General features: G+C 36.8%; 1 pseudogene; it reads right to left on the bottom strand.

The window, feature by feature from the left end:
- Nucleotides 1-5,929: 5,929 nt before the first annotated feature.
- LOC125153331 (60S ribosomal protein L18a-like) lies at nt 5,930-8,071 on the bottom strand (annotated as a pseudogene).
- Between the last annotated feature and the right edge of the window lie 3,955 nt (nt 8,072-12,026).

Genomic DNA, 12,026 nt, shown 5'->3' with positions numbered 1-12,026 from the left:
CACACTCTCTCAAAATAAATACAGGTTTTTTTAAACCAATAATCCAGTGAAGAAAGGGGCAGAAGACACGAATAGACACTTTTCCAAAGACATCCAGCTGGCCAACATACACATGAAAAGATGCTCAATGTCGCTCTTCATCAGGGAAATACAAATCAAAACCACACTCAGATACCACCTCACGCCGGTTAGAGTGGCTAAAATGAACAAATCAGGAGACTATAGATGCTGGAGAGGATGTGGAGAAACGGGAACCCTCTTGCACTGGTGGTGGTAATGCAAAGTGGTGCAGCTGCTCTGGAAAACAGTATGGAAGTTCCTCAAAAAATTAAAAATGGAACTACCCTATGACCCAGCAATAGCACTGTTGGGAATTTACCCAATGGATACAGGAGTGCTGATGCATAGGGGCACTTGTCCCCCAATGTTTATAGCAGCACTTTCAAACAAAGGCCAAATTATGGGGAGAGCCCAAATGTCCATCAACTGATGAATGGATAAAGGAGATGTGGTTTATGTTTACAACGGAGTAGTACTTGGCAACGACAAAGAATTAAACCTGGCCATTTGCGGCAATGTGGATGGAACTGGAGGGTATTGTGCTAAATGGAATAAGTCAGACAAAGAAGGACGGATAGCACATGTTTTCACTCGTATGTGGATCCTGAGAAACTTAACAGAAGACCATGGGGGAGGGGAAGGGGGAAAAAAAAGTTACAGAGAGGGAGGGAGGCAAACCATAGGAGACTCTTAAATACAGAGAACAAGCAAATGGGTGGGGAGCAGGGAGGGGAAGTGAGTGATGGGCAATGAGGAGGGCACGTGTTGGGGTGAGCACTGGATGTTTTATGGAAGCCAGTTTGACAAATTATATTTAAATAAATAAATAGGTTAAAAAAAAAAAAAAAGAACTGGTAAGCAAATGAATAGGTCTTTTACCTGGGACCTTAGAAGCTCAAATCAAATTTGCCCAATTTTGGTGCATATTGAAAAATATTTTGTATGTTCTGTGCTTCTGGTATTTATATATTAATGTATTTGAAACAAACAAAATTTATATGTTTAAGTATTTTGAAACAAAAAAGTGCGTTAGGCATAGAAGTTTCAGAGAATGTAAGGATCTGCAGTGATGAAACCTTTAATATAATTAGAATTGTCAATTTTCCTTCTTCTCCCTGATAAGAGACTTGATAAAATTGGGAGAATACTTAAAGTTTACATGTCAGTCATATCATCAGCATTGTTCAGAGACTTCAGTATATAAACTGTCTCATCATTTGATCTGATTAAAAGGGTGATTTTTTTTTGTATTTTTATAATTAAAAAAAATTGGAAAACTTGAAAATTAAATTGTTAATATAATATTGAAAGCATCCATAATCCTGCTATTCAGAGAAAACATTTTGTATATTTTAATTTACTCTAGCCTTTCTATAAATATCATTTTTTAAGTTGAGTATATCAGGGTTTTTGACTTTTATTTTAAAATTTTATTATAGATAATTTCCTATCTTAGAATATTCTCAATAAGTTTGATGCATACTTGATATTTCAGTCTTTGAATATGCTGTAATTTATTTAAAATTTCCACATAATTCAAGTATGTTGTTCTTTTTTCCATTTCAGACAAAATTGTAAGTATCTGTATACATTAGTCTTCGCAAATTAGGTCATTTATAATATATATACATATATTTAAAAGATGCTACCTGGTAATGACTTTTTAGATACAACACTAAAGACACCATCCATGAAAGAAGTAAATGACAAACTGGATAAAAATTGAAATTAAAGCCTTTTGCTCTGTGAAAGATAATGTCAAGAAAATGAGAAGATAAGTAAAACATTGGGAGAAAATAATTAAAAAATACATTGTCATAAATGACTGTTTTCTAAAATATGCAAAGAACACTTAAATCTCAACAATAAGAAAACAAAAAACTTAATTAAAATATGGACCAAAGACCTCAACAGACACTTCACCAAAGAAGATAGAAAGATGGGAAATAAGTATCTAAGCGGATGCTTCACATTATATGTCATCAGGGAATTACAAATGAAAACAATGTACCACTACACACCTATTAGAATGGCCAAAATCCAAAACACCAAATGCTAGCAAGGATGTGGAACAATGGGAACTCTGATTTATTGCTAGTAAGAATGTAAAATGATGCAGCCACTGTGGAACCCAGTTTGGTGTTTTCTTACAAAACTAATCGTAGTGGGGCACCTGGGTGGCTCAATCAGTTAGGTATCCGAGTCCATCTTAGGTCATAATCTTATAGATCATGGGTTCAAGCCTTAAGTTGGGCTCTGTGCTGACACCTCAGAGCCTGGAGCCTGCTTCAGGTTCTGCTGCCCTTTCCCTGATCACACTCTGTCTCTCTCATAAAATAAATAAACATTTAAAATAATTTAAAAAAAGAATCACAGTCTCCAGCAATATGCTACTTGGTATTTATCCAAAGGAGTTCAAAGTTTATGTTAAAGATTTACACCCACACAAAAACCTGTACTTGGATGTTTGTAGCACATTTACTCTAATTCAGCAAAACGTGCAAGCCACCTTATAATATTATCCAGTGCTGAAAAAACAAAAACAAAAACAAAAACAAAAACAAAAACAAAACCTATCATGCCATGAAAAGACATGGAGGAAACATACATGCATATTACTAAGTGGAAGAGGCCAATCTGAAAAGGCTATGTACCGGGTGATTCCAACTCTATGACATTGTGGAAAAATCAAAATTATGTAGGCAATAAAATGATCTGTGGTGGCCAAGGGTTCTGGGCAGGGAAGGATGAATAAGATCATAGAGGATTTTTAGGGCAATGAAAATACTCTTTATGATACTGTACTGATGGATGTATGTCATTATATATTTGTTCAAACCCCTACAATATATAACTACGATAAGCCCTGCAGTTTGTATGAATATAAAACTGCTGTATAAAAATAAAGGTCAAATTTTAAAAAATGCTGACTAGATTGACAAAAATCATGTCATATTTTAATTTGCATTTCATTTCTAGTAAATGAGAAAAGAACTTTATTTATTTAATTTATTTTTTAAGGTTTATTTTTATTTATTTTGAGAAAGAAAGAGCAAGTGGGGGAGGGGCACAGAGAGAGAGAATCCCAAGCAGGCTCCAAGCTGTCAGAGCAGAGGTGGATACAGGGCTTGAACCCATTAACCATGAGAACATGACCTGAGCTTGAAGTCGAGTCAGATGCTTAACCGACTGAGCTACCCAGGCACCATGAAAAAGAACTTTTAAAACAAATGTATTATTCCTTCTGAATCTTGTTTCTTAATTGCATATTTATATAATTTGCCTTATTTTTTATTGCTTTTTAGTATTTTTTTTTCAGTATCCATATTCAATTCTGTGATCTACTAGGACTTTGAGGCTTGATGAAGACTATAAGCATTCTTTAAATAAAAAATGATTAACTGGCATTCATACCCAATTTGTGAGCTAGTAGCCACTTTACTCTTTTTCTTAAAGACAGCATTTATAAAACATGACCCTGTCCAAGCTGTATCCCATGATTGTAGTGTTATTGGTAGGGACAAGTCATTATTAGTTATTGAGGAGGTAATGTAAGGTAAGCTTCTGTTTCTATACATGTGGACAGTACTGCCTGGGAAATCATTGCACATTTGTGACCAGAGGAGTAAATATGTGAGAGCCTTGGTTTTTTAAATGTGGTCCGCCTATGCATAACTGTTTTACTGTCTAAAGAATGCTAGAGATAGAAGATGCAGAGGTTCTATTCAACTTCGTACCTCCTCGGATATTTTGAATGTTATGACTACAGAATAACACATGACATTGTGAGTAGTAGAAAGACTACAATTATTGGCTTACACTCTAAAACACTTTAAAATTTGGTTCTTGTCAATCCATACTTTTAAACAGCTGTTTTAAAATCTTGCTAATTGTTGGTATACCTTTAAACAGCTGTTTGAAAATCTTGGTTATTTGGGGGGCACCTGGGTGGCTCAGTAGGTTAAGCATCTAACTCTTGATTTGGGCTCAGCTCATGATCTCACAGTCGTGCTACTGAGCCCCATGCTGTGCTCAGCTCTGACAGCCTGGAGCCTGCTTAGGATTCTCTCTATCCCTCCCTCTTCCCCTCTCTCAAAAGAAATACACATTAAAAAAGAAAAAAAAATCTTGGTTATTTTCAAAGAGAAAGAATGAGCCCAACTCATGAGAAATGGTGGGGCAGATAGTAGGGTGTCCTGTAACATTTTCCAAATCTGCTTTCTTTTGTAGGATACAACATTTACTGAGAATGCTAATTTCAAACTTTGTGCTAGGGCAGTACTGTCCAATAAAATTGTAATGGGAAATGGAAATGTGAATCACAAATGCAATTTAAAATTTTTTATAGCCAGACTACTATACTATATACACTATAAAATATTTCAATGTTGTATTTTAGCAAATATATAAAACTATTACTATTTCAACATCAAACCATTATAAAAATTAATGAGGTTTTTACCTATTTTTGTACTAGGACCTAAATACCTGCTTTATATTTTAAACTTACAGCACATCTCAGTTCAGAGTAGTGACACATTTCAAGGGCCCAATAACTATACATGACTGGTGGCTGTTAAATGACATGCAGAGAGTTCTAGGTTCTCAAACATGACCTATTCATAATTTCTGATTATGCCAATAGATATGTGGAAGGTGAGAGACAAGAGTAAGGGACTTGGGTTTGAATTCTAAATTCTAACAATATGCCAAAATCAAAAGGAGTGGTTGGTTAGTAGCTAAGAATGTAAAACCCATCATTGGTTACATATGAAATCAATAAACGATTTTTTTGTGTGTGAATATGACAGAGTGTAATGGTAGATAATAACTGACAAGTTTTTCAGTTTTGCAGGCAAATTCTAAGTTTGAAATATGAGTTATTCCTATTGATAGTGAAAGAAGCAAGCAGAACTCTTAATCACCCATGGTAGATGTGGGGTCAGAATGGTATGTAGATCTAAGGGAAATTAGTTAGAAGTAAGAAGTCTCGGGCGCCTGGGTGGCGCAGTCGGTTAAGCGTCCGACTTCAGCCAGGTCACGATCTCGCGGTCCGTGAGTTCGAGCCCCGCGTCGGGCTCTGGGCTGATGGCTCAGAGCCCGGAGCCTGTTTTTCCGATTCTGTGTCTCCCTCTCTCTCTGCCCCTCCCCCGTTCATGCTCTGTCGCTCTCTGTCCCAAAAATAAAATAAAAAAACGTTGAAAAAAAAAAAAAAAAGAAACAAAAAAAAAGAAGTCTCAAAAATTAGCCAAAAAATATCCTTAGGAGTTTGGATCGCACCTTCATTTAATTATCTCCAGTTCCCAGGAGAAACTAGAGACAATTGGTCCACCTTTGAGAGCTTATTAAAAACTAATTCAGATGAGTTAAATGAGTCAGTTATAATATTGCCTGAGGATTCCAGAAGAAAAATAAAATTTTAAAAAATGTTGATTTTTTTCCTATCTTTTAGTTGTAAACACCACTCAAAATCACCTAATCTTTGTAAAAATTCTACATATCACAATAAGACTGCCCAGAAAAAACAAGTATTTTGTTTGTTTGTTTGTTTGTTTGTTTGTTTTCCTGGTATATCTTATGTAAGTATTTTTTATGGCCTTTCTTTGTCATCTTATGTTAGTGGTTCTGATTATTGTCCTCAGGTCTATGATCAGCAGCAGGAAAAAGTCAAACCTTAAAATAAGGTCTTCCCAAATGTAGAGTTAAGATGTTAAGAATTAACACACATGTATTTTCTCAAGGAGATAATCCGGTAACTTCTCTCTTTGGAAATATGATTTAATGTTTCACGATATAGACAGAGAGTACAATCTTATTTGTAGCAAGTAATCTGTGAGTATATTTTATTTTCTGTCCTACTAAATTACCTCTAACAGCCAGACGTTCTGGAAGAACAATTAGGTCTAATGAGTGATTCTTCAAAATTTTACCAAGAGAGAACACCGAATTTCTTTTCAGGGCTAAATAAAGCTTCAGTGTAACCAAGTATTTCCTAGGGTCACGAGATTTATGCAGTTACTTTTTAAATTAAGAATCTTATACCTAGAGGGACACCTGGGTGGCTCAGTTGGTTAAGCATTGGACTTCAGCTCAGGTCATGATCTCGCGGTCAATGAGTTCAAGCCCCGTGTAGGGCTGTGTGCTGACAGCTCAGCTCAGCGCTCGGAGCCTACTTCGGATTCTGTGTCTCCCCCTGTTTGCGCTGTCTCTCTCTCTCTCTCTCTCTCTCTCTCTCTCTCTCTCTCAAAAATAACTAAACATCAAAAAAATTTTTAGAAAAGATCTCATACGTAAAGAAGCACAAGAATTATATACCATTCCTTTAACAATGTAGCTTCTTATATCTTTTGAATCTGTTTTAAATTCCGTCAGTAGTAACCACCAATTGTTCAGCTCTTTTCCAGAAACTGTAGTAGATGTGTGAGGCTTTTTCTACATACGTGGCTTCTCTGGGCATAAACAAGTCTATTTGACATCTTCTTCAGAAGGTAATGTCTATCTGTAGCATATGAGCATTCTGTAAAAATAAATCTCACTGCAGTTTAATGAAATTGTTATACAATAATGTAAGTTTTCTGAACTATAATATGAAACATTAAAGGGGTTTTCTTTTTCTTCTTTCTTTTTATAGTGTACTAGAAATCTTATTTGGTCTGAGAAAATAGGACAACTAATATTTAGTAATCTTTTTAAAGTTAATCTCCTGTTAACCTGTAACACCTTTCCTGGCCACTAGGGTCTTGGACTCTTCTCTAGTTACTTCCCTCCATAACACTGCCCAACTTCAAGGACAAATTTCTACATCATTGGCTGCATCTCACTATCTTTTATAATTGTTTGGTTTCCAAAATCTTAAAACACCTTATCTGAAACCCTCTACCTTTCCAACCTTCAAATTCCTTCGGTGGCACTGCTACTGAGCGTAGCTGCCATCCCCCACCCCACCCCACCCTTACATCTCCACCTGTCTTCTCCATTCCCTATCTCCAGTGACCTAGAAATTGAGCTCCTTTAATGGGTCATTCTGTAGCAGGCTTTGTTTTCCTGTTTATGTGGCCTGGACACAGTCATCGCTCATTTCAATTGCGCTCGCTTAAGACTTTTTATTCGTTTGTTCCTCTTCACCTTTCACCACAGAAAACTTGCCATTGATAACAGGGATTGGTCCAAGAGTTTTATGTGTCTCCTTGTCATCTCAGATGCTTAGGACTTCTACAGAAACATGACATAGCTATACTGATCAGATCCTTTAAGGTTATGAGTGTAGAATCTTCTGCCTTAACTGCATTCTCTCTCTCTCTCTCTCTCTCTCTCTCTCTCTGTTTTGTTTTGTTTAGGTTTTTTTGTTTGTTGGTTTGTTTGGCTTTTTGGGTTTTTGGTTTTCCCAAGGCATTTCTTTGGGCAGACCTAGGGACAGGGCAGCTCTGTATCTGAAAGAAGATCTTGGGCCTCTTCATGGTAAAACATGGCTTCTATTGGCCATGCAAGACCTGGTGGGTCAGTGGGAACTTGATCGTAGAGTCATGGAGTTGGTTGGCTGCTGGTAGGCACTTGCTGGCTGCAGTCTCCTCCACCTTTATAATCTGGATCGAGGGGGCCCAGGTGCAATGCCAGGTGTCCATGTCTCAGTAGCACTGACTGGGTAACAGCACCTGCAGTGGTCAGGTCCAGTACTCTTGGTACATATTGTGAGTGCCACTGGGGAGTCATGGCACAGACAGGTGCCAAAGTTCTTGACCCACATGGGGGTATTTCTGAAACACCTGTCCATAGTAGACAATTTCCCTTGAAGATATATTCATCTTCTTCAGCTGAGAGACAAAGTACCAGAAGTGGAACTTGTTGACAGCATGATTATGTACAAAGATGTGCACGTGATAGAGGCGCAGAGTATGGCATTTGGGGTAGGCAGGCAGTGCTCTATCACCTTGTACTCTCCCAGTGTGCCTGAGGCCTTTGGGGCGCACTTTCCACTCTCACTGTGGCCCACAAAAGGAAGTGCTGGCTGCATACTTATTAATGTCTGATACCTTTTTCTTTCCTGTTGGCTCCAGGTCCCTTTTTTGTTGTGGCTGCCCCAGTGTTACCAAGCTGCTATCCTTTAACTTCAACAGATGTCTTGGATTATTTCCTCAGTGAGAAAACAAGTCAACAGTCATGAAATTTCTTTGCTGCCCCTCTTTACCCTCTATCACAGATTCTTCATATTCCGTGATACTAGGATTTATCTCACTTTCTCCTCCAATTTCAGAGAAGGAAATACCTTTTCCTTCTTAGGGTTAGTTTTCCAACAATTTTCTTGCTATCTCTCCTTTCTATGTACTTTAAGAACTTACTTCATCAGATTTCCCCTCTCTTTCTTGGATCTGCAAACACTTCTTTCCCACAGAGCCTTTCTTAAAGCAAACTAACTGTTTACTTCTCCCTGTCATACGTAATTTCTCCTGCAACCCTACATTTTCCTCAAGTTAAATTCCCATCTCTGTCTTATTCACATTCATACTTTAAAAATGATTGGTTTCCCCATCTCCTGCTCATCAATTTGCCCAGTGTGATCTGTCTTCTTTTTTATCCATTTTTCTCAAATACTCTTTGGAGTATTGACTATTGTACTCTCTATTTGATCAATTAAGTTTTTGTTTTTTGTCTCACTTCATCATGGTCACAAAGTGACATTGTTGGATCTTCGTGTTTTGTCCGAGATAATTTATATTCAACAAGAGGACATTATACCCTTAACTGTGGGTGCCAGGCCAGCTCTAACAACACCCAGGCCTTGCTGTTAGACTCAGCCCATTTGTGGCTATTAAGGGGCTGATATTCTCCTTCTCAACAACGATGATGGTGATGTCAATAATAAATGATAAATGCATTTGGTGCTTATGTTCATTCTGTTTCAAATTATTAATATATATTAAATCCTTCAGTCCTCTCAATACTACTGGATAGGTACTATGATTTTCTCTGTTTTGAAGATGAGAAAATTAAGACCCCAGAAGGGGAAATAACTTGAGCGCAACAAAGCTGGTAATATTTAGAGCAGATAGGTCAGCTATTTCGTACACACCATTGCATAGCTTCCCAGTTGTATTTGTTTCAGGGCTTGGCCTCTTATTTTGCATTAGCTTTCCTTGTGATTGATTCTCACTGGCACAACTCGTCGTGTTTTATCTTCCATTCATGCTGAATCTTTCTTGCCTCCTGCCTCAAGACATCTCTGTTGCCACTGACACCCACTTGGTATCTCTAGATGAGCAACGTAGGAAAGGCAGAAGAGTCCAAAGTTTTTAGAGCAAATTTTTAACTAATGTTGTTGAGAGGTGGTGAATATTCTCCCTTTTGTCTTATCCATGGGCTGTCCTGAAATGCAACAGTTAGGATGGTCTCTTAGAAGACATTCCAGCAATCAAACCATCAAGTGTGCTTGACTTAAAATTGAATGTTTGCTCTCCGTATATCTATGTCTCACTCAAATTTCTCCTCACTTCTGCTTCCCTGGAATTGTATTCCCTAAGACACTGGCAGTATATAAACTTTTATGCCAGGTTTCACTTTTTGGAGAACCCAAGCAATCTAAATCCAAACTGTGAAAACTCCACCTAGATGGTCTACAGTCTCGCTTTCCTTATCCAGTAGAGCATAGAGGTTGACAACACTGGCTTCAGAAGATAAATATCAATTGGAGTTTGGATGTTGCCACAAATAAGCAATGGGACCTTGAGTGATGTATTTAATCTCTCTTTCCCTTTCTTAAAAATTAGAGATAACTACTTACTTTAAATAGCTCTACCTCCCTAACCAGGGTTATGACACATTTAATAGTTTGCTGTGACTAACATACTCTTTGACATGTAACATGTAAGTATTATTTTTATTATCATTAATATCTTTCAAAACTGTCTTTCACCTTTGTCTTGATATATATTCATGTTAACACCATCTAACCTACCACCCAAACAAAACAAATTGTAAGGAAAGCATTGACTCTTCCATCCGCTTCTTCCATCTGTTTCAACCTCACAAACTTTCATCATATAATTGCTTCATAAATTAACGTTTGTTTTACCTCTCAAAAACCCTCTCACATCCATTCTATATTAACCTTGCTATCTTCATTTTGACAGGCATTTCCAGAATCTCACCAAAATTTGCAATAATAGTGTACTATGTTAAATGATTTTCCTTGCCTACTCTCCTTAATGCATCACATTTATTCCTTTACTTTCCTTAGTCTTTTAAAACACAGCCCAATTTCATCACTAATACTACTGCATTGTAATTGGTTACTTATTTCTCTGTGGCTCTCAAGGGTTTATCAACCTTGGTACTGTTGACATTTGGGGATATATAATTATTCATCACTGGGGGTGTTGTTCTTTGTATTGTAGGCTGTTTCACAGTATCTCTGGTCTCTATCCACTAGATGACAGTAGTGCCCCCTCCCCAGTTATGACAAAAAAAAAAAAAAATGTCTCCAGACTTTGTCATATGTCCCCTGAGGAGAAAACCATCCTGGTTTCGACCACTGCTGTAGAAAGTGAGTCATTTACAGACAGGGGTTATATTTTATTGACATAAGTCCCTAACACCAAGCACCAAGTTGGAAAAATGATAAATGTTTAATAAATATTTTATTAAATGAATGAACCAGTTCTCTCTTTCAAGTATTTTTCTTCTTCTTTTTTAAATCTCAGGGACCACCCTTTATCTGTGCTTCTGTAGCTTTTAGCATTTTTCTGTACATATGTCTGTTTCCCCAGTTACATTGTATGATTTTCTTACATCCTTAACCCCCACAGAATGAATGGAATATAGTGGGTTCTCAATAAATACATATTCAATTATATTTAGTTAGTAAATTAATATCTATATTCTGTGGATATGTTCATACCACATGATTCTCTCATTGCAGGTCCTATATGATAATAATTGTATGTTCTCACATCATGCACTTTCCCTTTGTGACACTTATACCAGCTATAATTAACTGATCATGTATTTAATTGCTTAGTATCTATCTCTGTAGGGTATTTGAGACAGAAATGGTGGTTACCTCATTTTTCCCCCTCTCCTCTGGCTAACCCAGAACTTTATTCACAGTACATACTCAGGAAATTATAAGTCTTTGTCAAATGAATGAAGGAAATAAATTAATGCTTCTGCCAGATGACATGGACAATATGTACTTGGAGAATTTGATGCAATATATGTATCATGGTTTATGGATGTATGTGATGAAGCATCTTTGAACCTATATTAGGAAGCTTTAAAAAGTGTCATCTTTGTCAAATTAGTGAAAAAGTAATTTGCCCCTCTAAATCACTTCACAAAAGGGAGAACTTGACGCTGTCATAAGTCGATACAGATGTTTGATATCCCAGACTTGTAATCTCCTCTTGCTCAGCATGTTCATTTTTTTCCGGTCCTAATGAGTAGCCCATGGATCTTAATTGACATATTGACCTTGAAAACTCTAGACAATGATCTCTTGTGCCAGCTTCATTATCTGTGGCTTTATTAGCCAAGGAAACTTGACAATAAAACATGAAACAATCACAATCTACACAAAGACACTATAAATCATACTTCTATCAAGTAAAAATAACCAATCTAGTCCCTAACATTGTATCACACAAATACAATTTTGTCTTATATTCCAAATATAAAATAAGTAGTTTTGTTCTGCTCTTGTCTGAAACTACTTATTAACCCATATTTAAAAAATCTCAACAATGAATGTTTGATAAGAATTTCACAGAGCAGAATATTGTTTAAAGACTCTAAATTTAGTGTCTTTTGAGGAATCTTCTTGCATCAGAGGAAACCAGCATGCTATCTTAAAGAACATTAAAACCAAGAGACAAAAAAAACCTCTTTTCATACATATTGCTGTGTGTTTTCTTTCCTCACCATGGTCTCCTGTTGTTCCCAGTAGGGATACCAATTCTAGGATATGCAGTAGACAC

This window comes from Prionailurus viverrinus, chromosome A2 (assembly GCF_022837055.1).
Source record: "Prionailurus viverrinus isolate Anna chromosome A2, UM_Priviv_1.0, whole genome shotgun sequence".
NCBI classification, from domain to species: Eukaryota; Metazoa; Chordata; class Mammalia; order Carnivora; family Felidae; genus Prionailurus; species Prionailurus viverrinus.
The sequence above is the reverse complement of the archived record's forward strand: the minus strand, read 5'-3'. Positions and strand labels throughout refer to the sequence as shown.